Source organism: Labeo rohita, chromosome 17 (assembly GCF_022985175.1).
Source record: "Labeo rohita strain BAU-BD-2019 chromosome 17, IGBB_LRoh.1.0, whole genome shotgun sequence".
In the NCBI taxonomy this organism is placed as follows: domain Eukaryota; kingdom Metazoa; phylum Chordata; class Actinopteri; order Cypriniformes; family Cyprinidae; genus Labeo; species Labeo rohita.
Window position 1 is genome coordinate 19,628,193 of NC_066885.1, and position 27,715 is coordinate 19,655,907.

The window sequence follows — 27,715 nt, forward strand, 5'->3', positions numbered from 1 at the left end:
AAACTTTATTTTCATGAACTTTCTTTTCATCCTTTTAATGAGACTTTTTTCACTGCAATATCAGGACAGTTGCAACCCTATGACATTTTTGACTATATGCACCCCAAAAATATCAAAATAAATTACTGTATCTATATATTGCATTTTAACATTTTTTTTAATAAATTTAATACATTCAGACAAATTGAGCATCAAGTCATTGACACATATAGACATTTGTACACTGCAGCATCTTTCGTAACATCATAACACCAAAAAAAGGTGCTAGTAGCATTAAACAGTCACAAATTGAGCTTCTAAGATCATTAAGAACATTCACTTAAATGTGCAAATTCAGCATTATATCCATGACATGTACATCAAATAGATGAAAAGTCTCTCTATTCTTAGTAGCCCCGTTATCTTCCTCTCATTCATGCTCCGTCCTCTTAGTTCTGAGGGAAAGTCTATGCATATATAGGCACGGGGCCCAACGCCACTTTCATCTCCAGGCACAGGACTGGAGACGGGCATATCTGCTGTTGCCAGGAGCAACATTTGGTTCACTTAGAGAGCCCGGTGCCTCCTGCTTTCTCTCCATTTCAGATAAAGCCACTCAGCTAGATTTCCCCTCAGAGATATGGGCAGCCACAACTTGGCCTTCAGAGAAGCAATGCATCAGCCAACAATAAGCAGCTACAGATATGACCAAACAACAGACGTCACGACTTAGACACAATGGAAAATTGGCTGAGAGTTAGACGCATCAGAATTCGGGTTAAAGCGCAGTGGGCAAAATGTGCATGTATGCAGAAATGGTCTTCTGTGCCAAGATGGCAATCGCGTATAGGTTTGGGTTCATTTTCCTTGTAAATACTCAAATCAAATGATTTATCACATTTAGTGCATTCAGCGTTTTTTAAACATCAGCATTCTGATTAACTGATATTGAGCAGCAACAAATCTACAGCATCATGGCAAAATAAATTATATTTTATTGAGTTACGTGATGAGAGAGACAGAAAACTATGAATAAAACCAGTTCAATTCATAAAAAATGCAAGTTTTTTTAATGAATCTGTCAAAATAATTAAAAACAAGCCAAACTTGTGGTTCTTGACATACTCAATGAATCTGTATAACAATTCATTGAATTAGTGAAAACTGCTCTTGACTTATTGAGTGAATCAACTTAATGATTCACTGAATCAGTCAGAAAAGTATTGGTCTTACCTACTAATTCCGTCTAATGATTCAGTGAATCAGTCAGAAAGTCTTACCCTCTGAATCGGCCTAATGATTCAATGAATCAGTCAGAAAAATACTTGTCGTACCCTCTGAATCGGTCTAATGATTCAATGAATCAGTTAGAAAAGTAATGGTCTTACCTACTGATTCGATCTAATGATTCAATGAATCAGTCAGAAAAATTCTTGTCTTACCCTCTGAATCTGCCTAATGATTCACTGAATCAGTCAGAAAAATACTTGTCTTACCCTCTGAATCGGTCTAATGATTCAATGAATCAGTCAGAAAAGTACTGGTCTTACCTACTGATTTCGTCTATTGATTCAATGAATCAGTCAGAAAAATACTTGTCTTACCCTCTGAATCAGTATAATGATTCAAGGAATCAGTCAAAAAAAAAATACTTGTCTTACCCTCTGAATGTGCCTAATGATTCAGTGAATCAGTCAGAAAAATACTTGTCTTACCCTCTGAATCGGTCTAATGATTCAGTGAATCAGTCAGAAAAATACTGGTCTTACCTACTGATTCCATCTGATGATTCAGTGAATCAGTCAGAAAAATACTTGTCTTACCCTCTGAATCAGTATAATGATTCAATAAATCAGTCAAAAAAAATACTTGTCTTACCCTCTGAATCTGCCTAATGATTCACTGAATCAGTCAGAAAAATACTTGTCTTACCCTCTGAATCGGTCTAATGATTCAATGAATCAGTCAGAAAAGTACTGGTCTTACCTACTGATTTCGTCTATTGATTCAATGAATCAGTCAGAAAAATACTTGTCTTACCCTCTGAATCAATCTAATGATTCAATGAATCAGTCTGAGTGTTATAACTGAATCTGTCATAGCATTCTTATTCACTAATCATGTCTTTTATCACTGAAATTGTATAAAATTTTATGTTAATGTTCTTGTTTATTATATTTCCTAAGCATGTTTGAATTTGTTTGGGGCCATCTCAAACATAACCTAATTATAAATCAGACAGAGAACAAAAATGAGCATAGCAGTCCCTCTTCAACAGTTGACTTCAATCTTTCCGTCTCTATTCGAGCCTGATTCTATGTAGGGCAGCTAGGAAACGCTCCCTGTGATACTGAGTGTAAAATTATACCTAAGTGTTCAGAGTGAGAGCTTTTTTCTCTCTTTCTGCTAACATGATGTGTTAAGCACGGTAGTGTGAGGAGAGATAAAGCACTTCCTTGTTCATTTTCATGCGCTGCCTTAAGTAGATCTCAGGGGAAGCTTCAGGCCTCAGAGGAGGCAGCAGGTAAGAGATTCCTCTGCTTCACACACATCCAAACGTGCCTCAGTTCTTTACATCTCACATAACATACTTATCCCCTCTCAAAAAAATACAAATATGTAGCACTGGGAACACAAACTGGAGGGTTTTTTTTTTTTTACAAATATTACCTGTCATTATCATCAACAGCTGTGGACTCAAGTTTAGAAAAAAAAATACAACAGTAAAAGAATATTTAATATTACATTTTATATTATACTTTACCTTAATAATGTTGGCTGTAACTAAAAGTAGCAACGCTACTATCTTAACTACATTTTTCATTAGACTGACACAAAAGAGAAGAAATGGTTAAATAAAGTCCAGTGTTAATTTAGCTGACAAATAATTTTCGTCATAAATTTTTTTATTGACGAAAATGATACGATAACAAACTAAAACTCGTTTTGAATGACAAAAACTATGATGAAAATCTACTGACATTTTCGTCAATGAATAAGACAAGATGAAAATATTATGGAGGGACGATCTGGGAAGAGATTCATTCGGAACGAATCTGCTGCGTGGTTAGGAGGTTAGATGTGAACATATGAATTGTACCATAGCCTACACATTCAAAAATGTCAGTATCTGGGAGAAAGAGAAATATGGATAAATTTGACAACGCAAAAGAGAACTCGACTGAGCACACACACCGAAGCAGCTCCTCTCACACAGCGCACAAGTACTCATTTACGTCGCATGAACAGAGAAATAGACACTAAATGATGTCAAATTGTCCGTTTTGACAAGTATTCACGTAAACACACTTGATTACGTCTTAAGTGAACATAAACAGCTGGGAGAATATCAGACGTGTGTCAGTACATTGCGTCTGTGTGTTCGGTCTTAAAGGGACAGCAGCCTAATTTATCTGCCATTGTCTGAGTCATTGATGTTAATCAAGCAACAAAAGAAAGACAGAAAATCACTCACTGCTCTTGGCTGAATCACTTTAGTAGACCTAATAAAGATTAATCTAAATTTATTTATAGAAATAAATGTCTGCTTGAATGAATGAAGAATATAGCAAAAAAGTCGTTTTAAAGAATGCATAATTAGCCTGTATACCATTGGTATTTGACTTAAAAAAGACCATGTTCTTGTTTTTTCATGAGAAGTGGTTTCATTTAATTTTAATATAAAGGCATGTTGTGTGTCACCACACTTAAATCGGTGTCTATCATGATAAAACCTTAATATCAAACCTATATAATGAGTTTGAACATTTTAGAGAAATGCTTAATAAATGCATTCGATTTTAGCAGAATACATTTACTGTAGATTTAGTCGACTAAAATCTTATGATATTTAGCCAGCTAAAACTGGACTAAAACTAAAACAATTCAGACGACTAAAATATGACTAAAACTAAATGGCATTTTAGACTATGACTAAAACTAAATCAAAATTTGCTGTCAAAATTAACACTGATGAAGTCATTATTTTAGTTTTCTTTGCACACAAAAAATTATTCTCATAGCTTCATAAAATTACGGTTGAACCACTGATGTCACATGGACTATGTTATCAATGTGCTTACTACCTTTCTGGACCTTGAATGTGGTAGTTGCGATACCGTCTATTCAGGTCTCAGACTTCCTCAGAAATATCTTAATTTGTGTTCCAAACATGAACAAAGGTCTAACAGGTTTGGAATGACATGAGAGTAACTAATGACAAAACTTTTCATTTTTCTTCTCTTTAAAAAAGAAATTTGATAGCTTTGTGTGAAAAACATACTGAAATTTAAGCTGTTGTTCACGGAATATCTTGACCGACAGCCGTAGTCTCCATTTGCATTCATTTTATGGAAAAGAGCAGCTGTGACATTCTGCTATAAACCATTCATTTTGCATTCTAAAAAAGAAAAAAATAAATAAATGTAGGTAGTGCATTGTAAAAAGAATAAAAAACCCTCACAAAGATTTGCGCAAAACTGCAATATTTTATAAATGTCGATAAAAAACTATTTCCATTAACCTATGTTATGCGACTAAAACGCATTTTTCCTCTCGCGATAAGTCCTGACAGCCGATGTTGGTAGGTTTATGTACATCGCAGCTTTTGAAACATTCAGAAATATTCTGAAAATAATCTTTTTTCGAATTGCCTGAAAAACCACCTCATGTGAGCGTAAAAACTTTTTGGCGATATATGGGAGATTTTGCGAAATTGACTTGTTTCCATTAAACGTATTTTCAATTTGCACAGTTTAAAGGGTAATAGAAATGCAGCTACAGACAGGAACTTGAGAACATTACACAGGCTAAACGCTAGCAAATACATGTACGTAATGAGAAGGCTCACAATCGGTAACCCTTCTGACACGCATGTAATCATGAGGCAAAATCAGTGACGTGTCCAAAACTATAATTGCCACTCCTAAACTGCTTCAGTAGCAATACGCTGCTGACGAAAACAGCAGCGCTGCAAAAACCTCCTCTGCTGCCCACAGCCTTCTTGCATCTTTTATATGAGGGAACTATGTGTAATTCCAATGTAGCAAGAGATTTGTGATGCAAATCCATGAATATGCAGCGCTTCCTCGAAAAGATGGACCGTCCTTCGGCGGAGTCGTGATGTTCGGCGCCTCCTCGCATCTTTAGTCTTATATCAGGTGCATCCCCACATCCCGGGCTAAATACGCCATTAGCGCTGATCAGTGGGTAAGATAATCCAGGTTATAAATATGAGGCTAGGTGAGAGTGCCTTTGGGCTAATGCTATATGAATAAGACATGGCCTATATTTTTGTCCTAGGCATAGACATGGTTTATGGGACATAGCCCACATTGTGAAATCCAATCAAAGGCACAGTCACAGAACCCTGCGCTCATAGGAGCTCCAACCCGCGCTGACTTACAGCCGCGGCGCAACGCCGAGACTCCAGCAGCGCGCGGGGAAGAGAAAGAAAGAAAAATGACACCATATGCACCACGAAATAGCATTTTAAAAGACCACCCTCACGCTGCACAACAAAGACTAACACTCTGCAATTAGTCTAATTAATGTAAAACAATGGGCCGCATGGCCACTTATCAAATTGATTGTTCTCCCTATCGAAGGGGGAGTGCGGTAGGCCTGGCCTTGTAAAGGGCGACTAATTTCGGGAGATGATTGGAGTTGTCATGTTGCTGCGGGCCAATTACCTCCTGACTCCGGTCACGGACGGCAGACGAGATAATTAGCATGCGTTTAAGAGGCGCACTTACCGCCCATATTCTAATTAGCTGCGTGTTGCCATAATATGGAAAGTGAGGGTGGACATCTCCAGAACTTTAGAGATTCAGAGCCGGGTTTGAGGGACAACAGTCCTTCCCCTCTGATCATAATGAGGGTTTTTTCTTCCTCAGCCCGTCTCAAGCAGCTTAAAGGAGCCACTTTTCTCAGAGTCCTATAAACTGTCTTCCTCTCATCTGTAGCTGCCGCAAATCCATCATTAATCCTTTCAATTAATTTATTCTAGCGGGCTTCTCTCAAGCTTTAGCCCTCCTGATTTCACATAGTACAAAAACCACAAGTCGCCAAGATAGACAGACAACGGCGTAGCTTTTCTCTGTCAGCCCGCTCATCAAAAAAGGTAACGGGAGGCAAGTTTAAAATATAAATAAATAAAGCGAGGGTGGCATTTACTGGAATGATAGTGCATGTCCTGCGGGATGTGAGGAACTCACATTGTTTCTTGTGGCTGACCCTTGAGAGAGGATTCGCCTGCTGCCTTTATCCTCCACATTCTCTTAATGGCCGTTTTACACTTTTAATTAATTCCATTTGACACCATTGAGACTCCTCATATACATGTTAATTGCAATAGGAGGGATGGCGGGAGAAGGAGGAGGAGGGGTAGCTTAGTTTTTGGTACTGCACTACTCTCTTCTTCTCGTCTGAGCCTATGATGTGAGTAGGAATTAAATGATTGACTGAAGGATTTAGCTCAAAACTAGTTGAGAATACAAATCTTAATGCTAATTGCTGTTGCTACAGTGCTACTGTGTCATTTTATTCTCAGTTTAAGATGTTCTTCATCAGGGTAATGTATGTTCTGTCCATCAAACTGACAAAAGCAAGAGCTCCAGGCTGAATTAAACACCTTTTGCACTGTCAGTAAACACTGTTTAGACTAAAGCAAATGACCTCTTCTGAAAGCTAGTTCATGCTTCCCAACAACATGCTTCCCAATATTTAACACAAAAATGTAATTTTCATACTGCTCAACAATCGTCAACCAGTTAAATCACTGATCTAACAAAACTTAGTAACTAAGTGGAAGTTAGTCTTGGCTGGACACCATGAACTAACCTTTCAGTGGATCTGCGCTAAAATTGTAAATAAACATGCATAATTCAATTTTTATTTTATTTTATTTTATTTTTAGTGCTGTGCAACAATTAATCGCATCCAAATTAAAAGTTTGTTTACATAATATGTGTGTACTGTGTATATTATGTATATGTAAATACACACACATACAGTATATTTTTTAAAAATATTTACATGTACATATTTGTATTGATGTAATTGATATTAAACATAAATCTATTTAATACATAAACATAATATTTTTCTTAAATATATTCATGCATGTGTGTGTATTTTATTTATATACATAATAAATATACATAGTACACGCACATATATTATGTAAGCAAAAACTTTTATTTTGGATGTGAATAATCATGATAAATCATTGCACAGCAATTAATTTAATTTAATTTAATTTCATTTTGTGTTATTTTATTTTATTTTATTTTATTTTGAATGCCACTATTCTGAATATCGTCCTCCTTTTGTTTATGGTGACTAATGTTTCAGTGGATTTGCGCAAAAATTTAAAAATAGGAATAAATAAAATGATTTTTATTTTATTTTATTTTATTTTATTTTATTTTATTTTATTTTATTTTATTTTATTTTATTTTATTTTATTTTATTTTATTTTATTTTATTTTATTTTATTTTATTTTATTTTATGTCTGTGCTGGCTATGGTTCTGCCGTAAAAAATTATTCTTTTTACTATTTTGAGGTTACTTTCAAAATGTAATAAGTGATGTAACTATTTCAGTTAGTTTATTAAAGTAATGTAACTGATTACATTTGATTAGATTACTTTTCTAAATTTCTAATGAAAGTTTTCAACTGTTAATTTTTACATTTAAAGCAGGCAGGGTTAACTTTGCAGTCATACTCAACACTGATTGCTGTCAGATTTCTCAAAATCCTTTATCACTTAAATTAAGATTATAATAATTCAATTTCACCATAAAATCAGACTTTGGCACCTCTTTTACTTCATTAGATCATTCTGAAGTTAAATACAGATTTAAAGAACATATTTAAAAGAAATAGTTTAATAGCTACGATACTGTTTTTGAAATCAGAAACACTTGCTTTGGGACAAAAACAGTTAATCTTACAAAATACAGCATATACATAACCCAAATAGGAAATAAAAGAGTTATCGAATAAGCAAGCGTCATATTCTGTGTCCTAAACTCCTGAAACATTAGTGTAACTGTTATTTAATTACACATTTTTTCTCTTCTCAGTAACTGTAATGGATTACAATTACATTTAACTTTGTTGCATGTAACTAGTTACTCCCCAACACTATTAAGATGCAACAATAACTGGCAAATGATTTCATTTTCATGTTTTCAGCAGCCTGATCCACTTTGATGGTGGATATTCAGTTTATTAAATAACTTCCAGCTCTAATTAACTGCCTCTACATGTAAATGATGACAGCCTCATTATCAGTTATTATCAGCTATTGCACTGACTACACTGATAACAGAGTCTTAGAGGAAGAGTCTCGCTTGTACACACCAACAGCAAGCGGCGGTAAATCTGGCTTAATACTGTTAAACAGTATCACACACGGCGCACACCTACACGCTGATCTTTCTGTAAACACTGCATTATTTCCCACCCTACACTTCTTTTTAACGCGAACACGCCGCGCTCTTCTACAGCCTGTGTTGGCTGACAGCTCCTCATTCAGCGCTGCTGTAATACAGCGGTTCCAAACGACAGGCCGACGTGTCTCGGCAGAAGTGAGATTTAAAAAGGGAACGACTGAGAGACACCGAGATGGAGGAGATGGCGAGCGGAGGCTGACGGGAGAGGCAGGAGCCAGTGCACTTGGAGGAGCTGTCTAACAAGGTGCTGAGCACAGAAACCCAAGGGAGTCTCTGCTCTCTTACCCCTCAAGATTAGACGCCGGCAGTCAAGCAGGACATGGGAACAATGCGAACGGGCGCTGGGGAGAGGGAGGTCCCCGAAAACAAGTCAGTCCGCATGTCACTCTGCTCGTTCTCTCTGTGGGAGCACATCTCTAAACATCTCCTTATGTCAGGACAAATTGCTCAAGCTTCAAATCTTATTCTTTGAATCCTGAAAAGGCAATAGAGAATTAATATATGGCAGGGGGATGGGGAGGGAAATGAAGACCAGAGTAGGACAGCAAAAAATTACTATGACTACTAAGAAGCAAAAACATAGCACAGCAATAAAAACTAATTCTACAATATGCATACAGTAATTTTACCACGTTTTGTCATTACATATTCTGCATACATGGTTTGATATGATATTGTTATATTATATTGGGTGCTTGACAGAGCGATTACTTTTCAAAATGATCAGACATATGACTGAGTGCAATGTTGTTTACAGCATTTACCTTACCTTTTTAAAAGTATTTCTTTATTTGTAAAAAAAAAAATAAAAGAAAAAATACATAATAAATAATTTTTTATCTTATAACACATTCAAACCTTTTTCCCCCCCAAATGCACTAAATTCTATTTTGTTTTAATAATTAATAAATTATGCATACATAGTAAATACATCATAATATTATATATAATATATGCATTACATAAATTGTTTTTTGCAACACTATTTTCTGTAAAATGTGTGTGCATTTGTGTATATATACAGACTTTATACACGTAGACCTTTATTTATTTATATTTATTGATTGATTGGTTTAATTAATTTTTATTTATATAATTTTTAATTGTTAATTTTTATTTTATTGTATACTTTCTTTTTTTTCTCTTGATTTTAATTAATTAATTTTATTTATTTATTTATTTGCAGAAATGTTATTGTATATGTTATTGTTATTGTATTTTACCTTTATACATCTTAGTTCAATTTTGTAATATGTGATTAGATTTATCATTTATTTTTATTTATTTATTTATTTATTGCAGAAATGTGTGTTATTGTATTTTACCTTTCTACGTCTTAGTTCAAATTTGTATTATATGACTAGCTTTATAATTTATTTTTATTTCATTTTTATTTACTTATTTTATTGTCTTTATTCATTCATTCTTTTTGCAGAAATGTGTTGTTGTATTTTACTTTTTTACATCTTAGTTCAATTTTGTAATATATTATTGTATTTATTTATTTATTTATGCAGAAATGTGTGTTATTGTGTTTTACCTTTGCACATCTTAGTTCAATTTTGTAATATATGACTGGCTTTATAATTTATTTTTATGTATTTAATTTTTAATTTTATTGTATTTATTTATTTACTCATTCATTAATTTTTTTTTGCAGATATGTGTGTTGCTGTATTTTACTTTTCTACATCTTAGTTCAATTTTGTAATATTTTATTGGATTTATTTATGCAGAAATGTGTGTTATTTTATTTTACCTCTGTACATCTTAGTTCAATTTCATAATATATGACTGGCTTTATAATTTATTTTTATTTATTTATTTTATTTTATTTTATATTAATTAATTTATTTATTTCTATTATTATTATTATTAATTTATTTTGGCAGAAATGTGTGTGTTATTGTATTTTACGTTTCTACATCTTAGGTCTAATTTGTAAAATATATTAGCTTTCATATTTATTTATTTATTTTTTAATTAATTTATTCATTCATTCTTTAAAGAAATGCATGAGTTATTGTATTTTACCTTTCTACATCTTAGTACAGTTTTGTAACATATGATAGGCTTTATAATTGGTCATCGGCCACTCTGCTTTCCCAACATATTGGTCAACCACGACTAAACCACTCCAAACACCCTAGCAACCACATAGAAACATGCTTATAACCATTCAGAACACTTTAAACACCCTGGCAGTCACTTATAACACCACAACATTGATGCGATTAAGTTTTGGATGGGCAAGCACCACTTGCATTTTCAAAATCACATTTCCATTTCACATCTCCACACTGCCCCCCAAAAAAAGGTTTGTTCCTAATGCATGACTTAACCAAAGGCTTTAAAGTGGCTCAAGACATTTCAATCCCTTCCCACTGACACCAGTTGATGAAATCCAGATGGCTACTTTTGCCTGACCACTCAGCCATTACTGCTATTTGCACCACTGGCCACACGGCACACGCTCCAGCTGCCACCGCCATAGTTCATCTCATGTGGCTGCGAGAAAAAAAAAGTCTTGTGGTCACCTATATGCTGCCGTTGACAACTGTAAGACATTGTAGTTTTTTGGTTTTACGAGTGAATCATTGCCCTTTCGTGGCAAGAGCTTGTGTAAGCTGACTGTTGGGTTTAAGAGTGCTGTTTTGATAGAGAGGTGGGACTTTATCTCTGTCTTACTCTTTCTGTCTGACCTTACTTTCCCCGTGATCACTCTTTCCTTCAAAGCCATTAGGGTCCGATTTCGCTCACCTTATATAGGAAGACGCTGCCCTTGAACAATACATGGAGTCCTTAAGCCAATGTAGACTCACCAACTAGAGTGCTTTAAAAGGATGCAGAGGAGCTGCCTGCACCACACACTCACACACAGGTACACATTTTTTTTGTGGGGATATTCTATAGGCGTAATGGTTTTTATACTGTACAAACTGTATTTTCTATCCTCTTACCCTAATCCTACACATACACCTGCTACTCACACAAAACTACAGGCATTTGTAGATTTTCAAAACCCATCATTCTGTATGATTTATAAGCTTGTTTCCTCATGGGGACCTAAAAATGTCCACGCAAGGTCAAAATATACTGGTATTACTATACTTGTGGGGATGTGTAATAATACATTTAAGTAAAAATGGTTCATTTCTGGGTAAACTATTTATTTAAAAATATAATAAACTGTTTCCAACTATTACTGACTGATACAACCACAATGTCTGCTAAAATACAAAGCAAATGAGCAAAAAAGCAAAATTCTTCATTTTGTATTTTACATTGCAATTCATATGTGAATATATAAAGACAAACATTTAATTTAATTCAATGTAATTTAATAATACTTTTATAAAAAAAATCAAAATATGAACTACTTTTATTTTAAACAATGTGAGTATATGTGAGTATATGAAGTATATTAATTTATTTCAGTTTATAATATATTTATTTAAAAAAGTAAATGTAATAATACACTACAGTAAAAATGATTAATTTTTACCACAATATCTGCTAAAATACAAAGCAAATGCGCAAAAGGTATAATTATTCTATTTGTATTTTACAGAAGAAAGTCATAAAGACAGGATTTTAATTTAATAATACTTTTACAAAAACAATTTGAGTATATGTGAGTATATTTAGTATATTATTTGATTTCATTTTATAATATATTTATTTAAAAAAGTAAATGTAATAATACACTGAAGTAAAAATGATTAATTTCTGGGTAAACTATTCCTTTAAAAATATAAAAAAAGTATTTCCAACCATTACCAACTGATACAACCAAAATATCTGCTAAAATACAAAGCAAATGCGCAAAAGGTATAATTATTCCTTTTGTATTTTACAGAAGAAAGTCGTATGTGAATATATAAACATTTAATTTAATTTAATAATACTTTTTAAAAAAATCAGAATATGAACTACTTACATATACTATAATGTGACTATATGTGAGTACATAAGTTATATGATTTTATGTTTATTTTTATTATATATTTATCAAAAATGATTAATTTCTGGGTGAACTATTTCTTTAAAAATGTACCGTAGGCTGTGTGATTATTTGCAAATGAACTTTTATTGATATACAAAATACAACAAAATACTGCACCTTTAACCACTTTGCTAATTAGCTCGGAGCTGCTAATATGTTTAGTAAGTTAAGGAAGCGCTTTTGCTGGTTTATGGTTCGTGCATTTGTGTCTCCTGTAATGAAGCTTGCAGAGGCTTGCGTTAGATAAGCTCTCACCTCGCCGACCTTTACCCTATCTGACCTTTGAGCAGTCAACTCCTTCGTTAGTTGACTACACACTAACTCGCTAAAGCTCTGTGAACGGCCACTTTTAAATGAGATTAAAGCAAACACACTTGCCATGCCACTTCCTGTAGGGTTAACGTTGTATATTTTCAACACAACACTACCCTGACCCATATTTGAACTCGCTGTCCCTATTTTTGCGACATTCGGTATGCTTCAGCAGTATGTGCGGATGCATCCCGGGCCCCAGGGATCATTCTAGGCTCTTCCGCAGGGGGTAAGAGACTTCCCTAATCATCCCGGAGATTACAAACATAGACAAAGGCCGAGGCAGATCTCCTGGATGCGCCGGCTACACGGATTTAAGGTGCCGTACGCACGCGCGGCTAATGCCGGCCATAGAAAAACTAGCTCATCGGCATTCATTACTCTAAACCAGATCCGTGCACCCAGAAAACTGTCTGTAAATTGGCTTCAGGTCTGAGGGAGGTAGACGAATACGGTGCCGTACCCATAATCCACGGCTCAAGTGGCACACCCACACATCTCCCCCGGACTACATGGGCCACAGAAACCGATCTCTCTGCCACATCAATATATTTCAGCTCGAGCACCGAGGAGCAACAGGGAGATCAGCAGAATGGGGCGAAATAATAGAATATTCATCCCTCTAATCCATATTCAATTCTTCTGTCTCTCCTCTTTCCACCTCTCATTTTCCCCCCTCTCTCCTCGGCCATGCATATGAGGTTTGGCTGTATATCTCATTTAAATGAGTCTTCTGTCGCTCCTTTCCTCCCTCTTCCTACGTTAAACACGCACGTTCGCTTTCTGCCCGCTGCACCACCCTGACAGGGCGAGGGCTTCCTCCTACTTCGGTAAAAGAGAGACGGAAGACCGCGCGGGTCAAAATCAAGCAATAAATAGACAGACGTTTAAGAAATGCAAAATGTTACCCTGAAACAAGACTCCAGATAAGGCGGAGAGGGTGAAGTGAACACCAGCCGTCTTCATCTGAAAAGATCCTGCGGATGGATGAGGTCTGCTCGGCTGTACATTTGATAAGACTTGGAGGGAAGGAGGTATCTCACAGCTCACCTCTGAAAGGAGGAATATCAGATTCTGAGCTTCTTGATGCTTTATTGTGGTCTCAAGCAAGACAGTGCGGATATGTGATATTACCTACTGTTTAAACAGTGCAGGAGGGGAGAAAAAAACTCGAATCAGTGTGGGGAAATTCACAAGTACAGTCATTATCACAAAATAAAAAGGTTATCAGGGCCCTGACACACAGCAGGAGGTCTTGTGTCACCCTGAAGAGGTTTATTTTGTGATAATGACCGGTCGACTGTACACTCTCATACATCTCTTTTATTACTTGACTAATTTTTTATTAAATGCATATGAAATGTTAATTTGAGATTTAATTATTGTATAATTTTACCTGTATATTCAGCGCATTTATAAATTAATATTAACTTAATCTACCAAGTTTACATTTTGGGGTCAGAAACATGTTTTAAAACTGTAATATTGTGAAATATTATTACAATTTAAAATATCTGTTCTTAAAATGTAATTTATTTCTGTGAGGGCAAACCTGAATTTTTAGCAGCCATTAATTCAGTTTTCAGTGTCACATGATCTTTCAGAAATTATTCTAATATGATCTATTTTTTATCAATGCTAAACGTAGTTGTGTTGCTTAATAGAACAGCATTTACTTGAAATATATATTTTTTGCAACATTATAAATGACTTTACTATTTTTTTAATCAGTATTAATAAAAATTAATACTATACGAGCAGGGTATGTCAATGTCTATGGTAACATATTAAACTGTAAAATGACTATCAAAAGTTTTATAAAATGAAAACTTCACATTTCTTTCATTTCACATAACGTTTTTCAAGAAAATAGATGAGTAAAAAGTATGAATTACTATATTAATTTAAACAATTATTATCAATAAATTATTAATAAATATATTTTATTGTCTTAATTGTTTAAGTTTTTATAATGCATTACCTTCTTATTGATCCACCTGTTCACATTTACAACTACTGGCATGTTTGCCACAAAAATATGTGACCCTGGACCACAAACCCAGTCTTAAGTAGCACAGGAATATTTGTAGCCATAGCCAAAAATACATTATATGAGTCAAAACGATCGATTTTTCGTTTATGCCAAAAATCATTAGGATATTAAGAACAGATCATGTTCCATGAAGATATTTTGTACATTTCCTACCATAAATATATCAAAACTTAATTTTTGTTTAGTTATATGCATTGCTAAGAGCATCAATCGGACTTTAAAGGTGATTTTCTCAACATTTAGATTTTTTTGCACCCTCAGATTCCAGATTTTCAAATAGTTGTATCTCGGCCAACTATTATCCTATCCTAACAAATCATACATCAATCGAAAGCTTATTTATTCCGTTTTTTCATTTCAGAAAATTGACCAATATGACTGGTTTTGTGGTCCAGGGCCACCAATATGGTCACTTTTCACACTGAAACATCAAAACAGCAGAAGGGCTGACTGAAAAATGCAAATTCATTCAGTTCCAGCAGGTGGCGCTTTCAGAACGGCAGAAATATAGCAGTTTCCCGAGAACGGCAGTACACAAAGCAGTGCAGCACTTGACTTTGAAATGTACAACTAATATTTATTCAATGAAAACAGTATTTTCATGTTTAATGATCACATTATGCCATATCACAATTCTTGTCTTAGAGTCCCCAAAAAGACGTCTCGAAATCATAATTTTTGTATCATTTAAGAATGTATATGCCCTTAAATTTGATACAACTAAATGTAAGACTTTTAAAGACTTTTTAAAGACCTCTGGAAACCCTGTCTTTCAAAAAAAAAAAAATCTTATTGACTTTTGAACTCTATAGTAAGTTAGTGAATGCTATTAAAAATGTTTTTCACTGTGTTCAACCTTGTTGTAAAGTGTTAATTTACTTCTGTAGACTGACTATTGAACAGTCACTTTCATCACACATCACATTTTACTGGCAAAATGCTTCATTGTGTCCTGTGAGTGGTCTTGTGTTCTGGCCCTTTACCATGTCCATGTTGTCCTGTTCACACCAAGAATGAGACAGCAACTAATCAACATGCCCCCTCCTCTACTTTCTCATTCTCAGTAGGTAACATCCCCCCCACCACTCCTGGTCTCCATCTATCTATCCGACTAACTATTCCTCTATCATCCTCAGATTACAGGATAAATGAACGGAGCCATTACTGCTGTGCGCTAACAGGCCCTTCAAGTGCACGGTGACAAATATGGATACATTTCAGGACCACTGAAGCCACGGAGGAATAATTTTGTAGATTTCATCAAGAGTTCTAATTATGTTCCTGTCAAGTCCAGAACGCAGCAATCCATAACTGAGGAAAGCACTCATAGACGATCCGCCGCACGGGCGTAATTTATGCCCCGCAGAAAAAGATGTGGAGCCTTTTGTGTATCAGCATGCACAACACCTCCTGACTAACAAGAGAAGATGGAGGAAAAGAGCAGGAAGTTGAGTGAGTGATTGGAGGAACGGGGGGGCCACTTTGTGGCCGCATTAAAGGGGATTCATCTATTAAACAATTTTTTTCTCCTCAAATATTTCCTGTAACAAAGGATTTGTTTTCAGTGTGGGGCTTTGAGAAGTCTTCGGCTCTTCAGTCGAGAAGTCAACAGCAGGAGGACGGATCTGACAGGCCAATGGAGCTAGAGCTATTACTTTTTCAGTGCAATGAAACTGAAGAGACCAAAACAAGCACAAAAGGTTGACAAAAATGGTGAAAGGGAAGGAAAATCTAGAGGAAAAGGGCGAGAGGGCAATGAGGAGAGAGGGAGGGCACGGGACCGCTCAAGGTCTCTCCAGTTGCCCAACTTCACCCTAATGAGATCTGCCTTGATTAATGGTGTCAATTTTGCGGAAAAGAATAAAAAGGGAGTGGGCATTGTTGCATGTTTGATACAAGCAATGATAGTTATTCTAAAAAGACTGACTATAATGACAATAACTGTTGGGAGAAATCAAGGTGTGGCCAGGTAAAGCAGTCAGTCTGCAAGTAAACTTCCGTCTCCAATTTCAAACGAAGGAAAACGGATGCACTGTTGAACATTACGAGCCAGCTGTCAACAGACATAATATCCACTGTTGGGCATGCTACTTTAAAAAAAGTAATTAGTTATAGTTACTAGTTACTTATCACAAATAGCAACTGAGTTAGTAACTCAGTTACATCATTATAAAAGTAACTAATTACTAAGGAAAGTAACTATAGTGTTCCTTTTTTTTTTTTTAAGTTCAAATATGTCAAATAACTTGGATGCCCCCAATATTTTATATCTTGGATGCTCCCAATATTAAATACGGTAAAAAGCAATACAATTTAAATTAAATTAATGAAATTTTTACTTTATTCACAGACTAATATTAAATATCTGATATACTATTATATAGTAGTCAACATCATCAAAATTGTCCTAAGACAAGACAACTTTGATGAAATGTTTTGATCTACTTCAAATGTTGACTACTATACATATATGTATATATAGCCTGAAAGTACACTTAGCATCAGTCAGTCAAGCATTATAATATGACATTATGATAATTTAGACAACAAAACTACTACAAATTCTACTACTAATAGAAATATAAAATGCATAACGGATTAATGAGCTGCTGGGTTCATGAATATTAATCACGTTGTCTGCGTTCGCTCGAACTGATTTGCTGAAATCAAAACAGGGACGATAATAGGTTAGTGTCAGCCAATGAGATTGCCGTTGGCACATTAGTTCCGCCTAGTACCGGAAAAACCGGCAGTTCTTAAAAGCTGAAGAATTTCAGAGGAATTTCATTATTTTGACAGGAAAATACAGCAAAGAATATCGTTTACATGTAGCGCATCAATTCTGTATGGTATATAAGACTCTCTCGTCTCGTCTCATCTTTGCGTGTGTGTGAGACAAAGCGACAGCTAGTCATGTGAAATTCATGGTTCGTCAAATAGAAGTACGCTGCGCATCCATTCAGATGAACTGAAAAATCATATTATAATAAATTATAGTAATGCCACATTTTATTGTCAGTAACGATAATGGCGTTGTAACGGGGGAAACAGTAATTAGCTTGATTACTCATTACTGAAAAGAATAATGCTGTCAGTAATGCCGTTATTCCCATCACTGATAATATCTAATCAAGTTAATAGGGATGTTTGCAAGTATATATCTGTTACTTGCAAACCTAACCTTAAAACTGACAAGAAACATTTACATTTACTCAAAAAAAAAAAACAACTCTAACCTGAACTCATAAGAAAACGTAAGTACTTTACAAAGCTGCAGTTTTGTACAAATTAGTATGTTATTCATAGAAAAAAAAATCACAATTTGTAATAAAAACATAAAAAAGGTTAGAAAAAAAAAGTAAACTTGAACTGTGATTATATGAAACCATACGAATGAGATTCACATAAATTTGTCAATTAAAACCAAATTATCATATTTTATTAGTGTGTCTTGAGTGTTGTGTGCATGCTGGTCCTCTAGTCCACAGTGATGGTTAGGGTCCATCTATTTCTGAGCTGATGACATTTTCTGTACCAGGGGATCCCATTAGAGCAAAGAGGGAAAAAAGACCCTCTACTTCACCCCCAAAAACAAGAGTGGGGTTGTTTACACCTCCAACTCAGGATGGATGAGTCTCAATTGAGTTTCTGTGTCCTAGTATAAATCTGGGAGAACCTTTATGCATATAACAAAGAGGAAGAGGCTCTGACATTTGGCTGTTTAGTTGACCGTCCATTAACTAGTCCTTTGGCCTCATGTCTTATTGTCCACCTACTTAAAGGATTAATTCACTCCAAAATTAAAATTTCCTGGACTTTAATGGGGATCAGTGGGTTTAATGTCAAAATTGTAGTTTCAGTGCAGCTTGAAAGGACTCTATACGATCCCAGCGGAGGATTGAGGGTCTTATGTAGTGATTGGTAATTTTTTTAAATAAATAAAAATGTATATCACTTTTTTTATATTTTTAACCACAAATGCTCATCTTGCACTAGCTCGACTTCACACATTACGTAATCACGTTTGAAAGGTCATGCATGATGCAGGCAAAAGTACCCAACCAGTGTTTACAAAGCAAACGTGCAAAGAAAGTCAAACACCCTTTACAATAAAAGGCAAAACAACATTGGACAGTTTTGAGGTTTTTGGCCCTACCCTACCTTTTTTTGAAGTACACAGACGAAGAACTATGCGTAACCTTTCCAACGAGATTACATAATGCATAAAGACACGCATACGCATCACAGAGCAAGTGTAAGATGAGCATTTGTGGTTATAATTTTTTGTAGAAATTGAGCAATCGTTTCACTAGAAAAGACCCTTGTTTCTCAGCTGGATCATGTGGAGCCCTTTGAAGCTGCACTGAAACTGCAGTTTGGACCTTCAACCCACTGGCTTCCATTGAAGTCCATTATATGGAGAAACATCCTGGATTGTTTTCCTCAAAAACCTTAATTTCTTTTTGACTGAAGAAAGAAACACATGAACATCTTGGATGACATGGGGTGAGTAAATGATCAGGAAATTTTAATTCAGGAGTAAACTAATCCTTTCAACAATGTAAGGATTTTCTGTTTACTATGGCAAATGCCATGTGGCTAAATCTGGACAACAGGAAATGACAACAGCAACCAGCTGGTGTGACACAGGTACAGTCCTCGAAGCCCTTGAAAATGACAATGCTCTTCAATGTAGATAGAATGTTTTCATAAAAAAGAGTGTAGTTATGTCAAGTAGGAATTTTTGGTGCAAGAAACATTGACAAACAATACAAGCGCACTTTGGGGGAAAAAAAGTTAAAAATATGCCATTTAAATTCAATGCCTATTAAGATAGTGGGGGGTTTGCATTATGGTACACAAGCTAGGAGCACTTTGAGTGTGTCAGATCTTAGTTTAACCTCCATGACATTGCTGGAGTCTTTCTCCTCCCACAAACAGCCCATTCAGATGGGTAGAGAGGAGAGGCTTGTTTTGATATTCTAAATTGAACCCCAAACTGAATTTATGGTTCCAACATTTCTTGAGACAATTGTGAGATTTAATAAAGGGAGGTAAATATGCTTTCGCTCTCTCTTTTCTCTCTCAATGTCCTCATAAACACACACACATACTCTCACAAATACCCACACAGAGCAAACTGGGTGCTCTGATTGAATTGGATCATTTATCAGAGCACAAATATTGTAGGCAGGCTGATGATGACAGAAGCAATCGCAGACTGCTCTCTGTGAGTTCAGCTGTTTCGTTGCTGGTTTCATTGGCTAGCGGGCAGCCCTCTTCTAGCACAATGAACCTCTCCATGTTTGGTTAACAGGAGAAATAGGATTTGATTTGAGAAGGAGCCGTAACAATGTCAGTCAAACAGAAACAGCATGACCACATTCGTAAGTAAAGGGGAACAACATCAAGCGACTAGTATTATGTAACGTAAATACAACTTCACAACTGTATTAAAATTAAAATAAATATGGTTGCATTAAAGGAGAAGTCCACTTCCAGAACAAAAATTAATTGACAGACAATGTACTCACCCCTTGTCATCCAAGATGTTCATGTTTTTCTTTCTTCAGCCGTAAAGAAATTATGTTTTTTGAGAAAAACATTTCAGCATTTTTCCAGATATAATGGACTGCTATGGTCCCCTGATTTTGATCTTCCAAAATGCAGCTTAAATGCGGCTTCAAACAATTCCAAATGCGGTTGTAAACAATCCTAGCTGAGGAAGAAGGGTCTTATAGAGAAACGATTGGTTATTTTCATAAACATAATACAATCTATACACTTTTTAATGTCAAGCGCTCATTTTGTCTCGCTCTGTCTGTTTTTTTTCCGTTTCATGACAGTTAGGGTATGTCAAAAAATTCCCATCTCATGTTCTCCCTCAACTTCAAAATCATCCTATATCGCCGTTTTACCTTTTTTGCGTTTGATCTTCTGTTGTATGTGTACTTTTGCAAAGACTGGGTTGGTACTTCTGCGGCGATGTAGGATGATTTTAAAATGATTTTTGAAGTTGAGGGAGAAAATACGATTTGAGTTTTTCGACATACCCTAACTGTCTTGAACCAGAATACACAGAGTCCAGGGAGAGTAAGACAAGACGAGCGTTTGAGATGAAAAGGTATTTAAATTGTATTTTATTAATGAAAAAATACCTATCGTTTCACTAGATAAGACACTTCTTCCTCGGCTGGGATCGTATACAACCACATTTGGGATTGTTTGAAGCCGCATTTAAACTGCGTTTTGGAAGTTCAAAATCGGGGGACCATATCACTCAAAAAACATAATTTCTTTACGGCTGAAGAAAGAAAGACATGAACATCTTGGATGACAAGGGGGTGAGTACATTATCTGTCAATTTTTGTTTTGGAAGTGGACTTCTCCTTTAATTGTTTTGACAATATTAAACTAGAAAAATAGGATAAACTAATAATTTTAATTGAAATTCCAATCCAGAATCCTGTATGTTACGGCAATTCAATTCAAATTCACACTCACAAAATGAAGAGGAATCTTAAATTCTGAATTTTGCACAACCCTGGTATTTGCACAAACTCCTGTGTAAACCAGAGGCAGACAGTGAGGTGTTGTATTGCTGTCATCCTCTCTCTCCTCTTCAGCAACAGGACCCTTCCATCTCTTTTTCCCCCCTCCTTTCTTCCGCTCCCACCTCCTTTTCTGCTCTCGACTCAGTCAAGCACAACTAAGCCAGCGTGGAGGCACAATGAGGCCATTTACAGTAATCATTTCTTTTCACACTTGCTGATGCTCTTAAAAGGTGCAAGGGATCGTGAACTACCTCTACCCGACTCCACATGACAATATCCCGCCCAATTAGAGGTGACGACCACAGTGGCAAACACAAGGCCTGAGCCTGGTCAGCTGGGATAAATACATACCCTTATCCATCTGTGAATTTATGCTCCATCTGTGTCACAATGTAAGATAGTGTAATCTGTTTATTTTATTTTATTTTACTTTATTTTATTTTACTTCAAAATGATATTGAAGTACATTCTTTGCAATGTTACTATTATTATGCCTACTATTATATATGTTTCTATTTCTGTGCATTTTTTCATAAATAAAAACTCAAGACCCCATCCCCTTTTTTAACTCAACAACTTCTCTTTGCAGTAATAAAATTCATGTTTTCAGCAGGGCTGACAATTCAACATATCTTGAGCATGTGCGCAAACAATTATGCCACGGCTTTGTCAAACCGTGCATATTTTAATATAATAAATCTATTAATCAGTCAGCAATGTACTTACAAAAACATCCTATTGAGCTGAGGTAAAAACAACCCCCTCTTTCTTTCCCCCTTCCTCACAAAAGATTTCACCTCTCCAAATGATCAATTTTGACTCTCTAAGTAGGAACAGTCACTCAAATAGACAACCTGGGGATAACACATATAAATATACATAAGAAATTAATAAAGCACCTGGGATTGCTTTGATACAGTGGCCAAAGCCCCTGATGAGAAGAACCACTTAGGCACATTGAGGTCAGCACAGGTAGCGAGTGCAGAGCCCCGCTCAGGTTAGCGGACTCAAAGTCAGGCTTACATAATCTGAGCTCCAAAACTCCGATCACACTCTGATGATCCAATTAAAGGGAGGAGACTATGCAATCAGGCCGGCCGCAGGCTAGCTAACAGACGCAGAGGCGCTAACATCAATTTCTTAAGTGCTTCTAAAGGATTACGAATGCCGGGCTCTGCCTTAGGGTGGAAACATCTAACCCGTTCCTCCACGCCACATTACTGTAATTGGGTAGTGAAATTACCGCAGGAGGGGCCTCAAAGGGAGGTTTCCGCTGAGGGTTGATTGTGTGTGGTTTTGACTTTGTCTTGTGGAAAACCTGGAGGTTTTTAGCGCAGGCCACAAAGTTGGAAAGTGTTCTGAAGTGAACATGTTGAATGGATACAGGGATCTGTGATTTACAGTAAAGTTAAGATAAACTGACAGCAGTTGTAGCATAAAGTTGATGAACACAAACATTTATTTCCACTTGTTCCTCCTGGGTTATGTTACAGTGAGGCACTTACAATGGAAGTGAATGGGGCCAGTAAATATCTGGGTCTGTAAATATCATTTTTAAACGTCACCTGAATGGGGCTAATTTGCAAATGTCAGTTTTTAGCAACTAAAAAACTAAATTAAAGTGACGATAGCCTCATAGGCAGCGCACAGACATATAAGTCCGAGTCCATTTACTGTCTTGGCAAAAAAAAGTTTTTTGTTTTTTTTTTCTGTAAAAAATTACAGAACAATTGTATATATGTTCTGTATGTATATATGTATATATGTATATAAATTCTATATGTGACCCTGGACCACAAAACCAGTCTTAAGTCGCTGAGGTATATTTGTAGCAACAGCCAAAAATACATTGTATGGGTCAAAATGATCATTTTTTCTTTTATGCCAAAAATCATTAGGAAATTAAGTAAAGATCATGTTCCATGAAGATATTTTGTAAAATTCCTATTGTAAATATATCAAAACTTAATTTTTGATTATTAATATGCATTGCTAAGAACTTCATTTGGACAACTTTAAAGGCGATTTTCTCAATATTTAGATTTTTTAGCACCCTCAGATTCCAGATTTTCAAATAGTTGTATCTTGACCAAATATTGTCCCATCCTAACAAACCATACATCAATGGAAAGCTATTATTCAGCTTTCAGATGACTTATAAATCTCAGTTTAAAAAAAAAATGGACCCTTATGGCTGGTTTTGTGGTCCAGGGTCAAATATGTGTTAATATTTAACCCCTGTCACGCCCATTTTTGAAACCAGACATAAAAATGTACCATCCAGACTTAAATTTTTACAATTCATGAATGAGACATTTTGTAATATGATTTTGACGTACTTTTTCCATTGTAATCCAATGTCTGATTTTTTGAGATTTTAAGTTTTGAGCTGATATATAATTTCTTATGATTTCTAAAGCGTGATAGGGAAAAAGGCAATGAAGAAAGTCTTTTGTAACAAAGGACAGAACTTATGTTATGACACAGATTTTTAAGTGGCACTCTTGACATATATTAATCTATTACTTGTCCTACATAATTTCTAACACAAAAATATGGTAAAATATATATTTAGGAGTCTTAGACCTTTCCAACGATGTATTTAAGTTTGTCATGATTAGATTAGGATTTATTTGTAATATGGTGAAGTAAACTTAGGCGTCCCACAGGTGACAGTTAAAGGGTTAAAAGCTGGTTGTGATGGGCTTTAGGTCATCATGTGACTTTCACATCACCACCTCCTTTTGGTGGTTATCAGTGTATTACAAAGGAACAAAACAGATTTTAGTTCTTCAATAGGTTAATATAACACTATATCAGTTAATGAAATTACAGTATTTAAAGGGGTCATAGGATGCTAAGTTCACTTTTACATGTTGTTTGAACATTAATGTGTGTTGGCAGTGTATGTACAAATCTACCCTATAATGATAAAAATCCATGCAGTGGTTTTTAATTAATCTATAAAAATAATATCCCCTTTTTCAAAACGAGCCATTCTGAGATACCTGTCGTTGTGGCGTCACACCAACAGAGGCCGCTCCCACGATAATTGATTGACATGAGCGTTTTACCTCAGATCAGCTGTCACAGTCCGCCCTCTTTGTTTCGATACCAGAGCAGGGATGTAAGTTAGACAAGAATATCTCAGATTGAGCGATTGAGGTGTTGTGTTGCTGGATGTAATAATGAACATAGTGGTCGTCATTTACTCCCAACATCTGAGCTGCTGAAGATGCAGTGGATTACGTTTGTTTGTGAAGGGAATGCGCCTCCCGATCTACATATATTGTCTATGTTCGCGCGAATCATTCATGATCCAGCCTCACTTACAGCAGAAGTGAGTATAAGTGTTTTTTTATGAATCTTTGCGATCGCCTTTCCTAATAATGTGCTAGTTAGCAAGTTTAGTGGCTAAATGCGGCTAAAGTAAATAGGCTTGTCACTCCACAGAGAGAAGAGAGGGGCGGGGCGAGCAGAGCTCATTTGCATTTAAAGCAGCCTCGACCAGAATGAGATGATTTTTGAAGAGCTTATTTTGTCAAGGTAAAAAGGGTGTTGTTTTACACAACCATTGAGAATTTTTAACCAAAGTATATTATAGACTTTTCATTAAGATGCTAAAGAATCATATCAACTTGTGGAAAACGGGCATCCGATGACCCCTTTAAAGATAAATTTAAGTTATCCTAAAATGCCGTTTTCACACTGTAAATTTTTTTTTTTTTTTTTTTTTACAGTGTATATAAATATATCAAATACGCTTTTACAAAATTGTTAGCTTCTCTATTCTGTTCAAATGAATTGTACCTTAGTGTGAAATTTCTTGGAGTCTAGCATCACCAAAGAAAAATAACGAAAGTTTTTTACCTTTTTTTTTTTTTCCTGAAACACCCAGTAATCTATTGGTAAGGCATTCAAGTAGTCTCGCCCCCAAATGAATGCCATTGGTCGAGCCAATGTTGCTGTTGTTGGGCACATGCTTGAACAAATACAACAACGTTTTAATAGAGCAACAACGTTTACACATTGAGAAAATCAATTTGCCTCTAGTTGTCTTTACACATTGAGCTGGGTTAGGAGAAAGGATTTTAAGGATTAAAAATACGTTTTCTTGTCAGACTGCTGAGCAGTGACAAATTTTCTCTTAACAAGGTTGTGTATTCGCTCTGTTTTATATTGGCTTTGAATAATAAGATGTGCCAGCTGGTGACGCATACAAAAAGGCAAATATGCTGTGTAATATGTGCTTCATAATGCATATTCACAAAAAAAGGTATTAGCATACACTCTGCATGATAATACAATTAAATTGTACCAACTTCTCTATAATACAATTGCTTGTTCAGGCTATTACAGTGAATGCCGTAAGGTTTTATTCAACCGCTACAATAGCTCTCAAACAGAGCATAATTATAAAATTGTCAATTTGACATATTCTTCCAAAAAGCCAATAAAGCTTATCTAAACAGTGAAATTGCCACTTCAGATGTAGTCAATTTGTGCAGCCAAAGAACAGCACTGGAGAGCCGTTCTCCATATTCAGACGAGCCAAAAGTGTGCGTTATTCCTCTATTCCCTTAATCTCACTCTAATCTGCTGAACTGATAAAGGCCAGACACCTGACTCCATCAAGAGTGTGTTATCAGGGGTGTGAAAGGGCACACAAACACTCACACGCCACAGAAAACGCTTGTTTGAATATTACAAAGGGCAGAAAACCCCTGGCTCTATCTGCGTGTATCTACATTAATATACTGACTAAGAAGCGACTGAAAGGAAAGACCCCACATTCTGGCCGCTAGCGCCCTCTTTATTGAGTCTGCTAATACAGGAAGTGTTTGTTTAAAGAGCATATTATCTTCAATAAAGCATTGGGAAGGAACTAATATTTATGCCTTATCAAAGAGAATTTCCAGGGCTTTTAGCTTTAATTATCGGCAGATCTCTTACGCACAAAGGGCCGATAACAAAGGCGTTTCTTTGCCACATTGTTGTGGAGTGGCAATTAGAATGGAAAGCCTCGGGCCACTCTTACTGCGAGAGTGTGTGTGTGTGTACACGTGTGTCTAGGTGGGGCGTCAGATTCGCGCAGGCTAACCCATGACCGGTGGAGCTGTTTTATAATTGAGGTCCCTTTGCCTTGAGCACAGCGTTTGTTAGGACCGTATCTGATACTGGGCTTTGAATTAGGCTGACGGTGGAGATGATGAGCTGCAGAAAAGGATGGAGCGCAAGCTGAGGACGTTTAAAAAAAGCATACTGTGTTATACTGACTGAACAGAACATTATATTCCTGCTTTAGTGCTGTACCATGTTCTTTGCATTTCTATATCCAGGCCAGAAAGTGGTTCACAAAATGTCACATTACTTTAAAAGCAGAGCAATGACTGACGCACAATATATTTTTCTTCAGACGCTATGTTCTACTTTTATGGGTAGCATTTTTTTTATTTATTTAATCAATTTTTTTAATGAACAGCAATATATATATTAAAAACCATCTCAGTCTCACCCTCATTTTCAGTCTTATGGAGAGAATAATTATTAAAAAAGCACATATATTCTATGCAGTTTCAATTAACTAACAATAAATGAATAAATGCTGTTGTTTTAGTTTGAGCATAAAACAATGACAACTTTATGCGTCATCATTTTAACTCCAGCGACTTTTATGTAGTCTCAGTTAATATGAAATCATGAAAGACAATAATAATAATAATAATAGTAATAATAATAAATGATGAATAAATCATTTCATGCATCAATTTATAAATATTAAATGGTTTAACAATGACACAAATTGTTAAAATAATAATAATAATAAATTATGAATAAACCATTTAATGCATTGATTAATAAATATTAAAAGGTATATCAATGACACATGTATTAATAATTTAATACATCAATTAATAAATATTAAATAATCTGACACATTGCTAAAATAACAATAATAAATGATGAATCAAAAATATCACGACTACTACTACTAATAAAATGATGAATCAATAATTTAATACATTAATATATGTTAAATTGTCTTAAAATAACACATCTTGTTATAATAATAATAATAATAAAATAATAATAATAATTGATGTATCAATCATTTAATACATAAATTTATAAATATTAAATGGCTCAACAATGACACGTATTGTTAAAGTAATAATAAAATGATGAATCATTCAATACATCAATTAATAAATGTTACATTGTCTTACAATAACACATATTGTTATCATAATGATAATTATAATAATAAAAATAAATGATGAATCAATCATTTATTACATCAATTTATAAATATTAAATGGTCTAACAATGACACATATTGTTTGAATAAT

The 27,715-nt window shown here is 35.2% G+C and overlaps 1 protein-coding gene across 7 annotated transcripts in view; it reads right to left on the reverse strand.

Annotated features, from left to right (window-relative positions):
- esrrga (estrogen-related receptor gamma a) overlaps positions 1 to 27,715 on the reverse strand; it is a 212,192-nt gene that overhangs the window by 120,367 nt on the left and 64,110 nt on the right. The gene's annotated exons all lie outside the window — the stretch shown is intronic.